Below are 1394 nucleotides of genomic sequence, written 5' to 3'. Positions count from 1 at the left end.
TTCCATGCGAAAAGGTGGAGAAATGACCGAGATATGACCCGTGGAAGTCGTCACAATTTACCCCGAAAATAGGCGCTCGCGCTCGGGCAGAGGTCGGCGCTCGGCCGGGGTCCCGAGAACCGGGGCGAATAGGGTTTTCCCACGGCCGAAAACCATAGGAAGCACGGGGAAAATTCGGGACCCGACGTCCCAGGGCCCTCGGCGGGGACCGGGGCAACGCGACACCGTTGGTTCCACCCGAAAAGGTGGAGAAATGACCGAGATACGGCCCGTCAAAAGTCGTCACAATTTACCCGAAAATAGGCGCTCGCGCTCGGCCCCGGTCCCGAGAACCGCGGCGGAGGTTTACCGGGATGCTGCGCAACATGGGCCAGAGAGCATGTTTGGTTCGAGTTTACCGGGATGCTGCGCAACATGGGCCAGAGAGCATGTTTGGCCGAGTTTACCGGGATGCTGCGCAACATGGGCCAGAGAGCATGTTTGGTCGAGTTTGTGTGGGTTGTGTGCGACACTCCCGGCACATACATAGGAACACGGCTTCCAAGTGAGCGCACTTTTTCGAAATTTCTTCTAAGTGCCGCTTTTTCGAACCGGGGCGAATTGGGTTTTTCGAGGGCCGAAAACCATAGGAAGCACGGGGAAAACTCAGGACCCGACGCCCCACGGCCCTCGGCGGGGACCGGGGCAACGCGACACCGTCGGTTCCACCCGAAAAGGTGGATAAATGACCGAGATACGGACCGTTGAAATCGACTCGGCGTATCCGAAAATAGGCGCTCGCGCTCGGACAGAGGTCGGCGCTCGGCCCGGTCCCGAGAACCGGCGCGCCTAGGGTTTTTCCACGGCCGAAAACCACAGGAAGCACGGGGAAATCTCAGGATCCCACGCCCCACGGCCCTCGGCGGGGACCGGGGCAACGCGACACCGTCGGTTCCACCCGAAAAGGTGGATAAATGACCGAGATACGGACCGTTGAAATCGACTCGGCGTATCCGAAAATAGGCGCTCGCGCTCGGACAGAGGTCGGCGCTCGGCCCGGTCCCGAGAACCGGCGCGCCTAGGGTTTTTCCACGGCCGAAAACCACAGGAAGCACGGGGAAAACTCAGGATCCCACGCCCCAGGGCCCTCGGCGGGGACCGGGGCAACGCGACACCGTTGGTTCCATCCGAAAAGGTGGAGAAATGACCGAGATACGGACCGTGGAAGTCGTCCCAACTTATCCGAAAATAGGCGCTCGCGCTCGGACAGAGGTCGGCGCTCGGCCCGGTCCCCGAGAACCGGGGCGACTCGGAAATTCTTCTAAGTGCCGACTTTTCGAAATTTCTTCTAAGTGCCAACTTTTCAAAATTTACTCTAAGTGCCCTTGGCTACCAGGGGCACGAATCTGAAATTT

Source organism: Solea solea, unplaced genomic scaffold (assembly GCF_958295425.1).
Source record: "Solea solea unplaced genomic scaffold, fSolSol10.1 scaffold_194, whole genome shotgun sequence".
In the NCBI taxonomy this organism is placed as follows: domain Eukaryota; kingdom Metazoa; phylum Chordata; class Actinopteri; order Pleuronectiformes; family Soleidae; genus Solea; species Solea solea.
Note: the sequence above shows the minus strand (reverse complement) of the source record.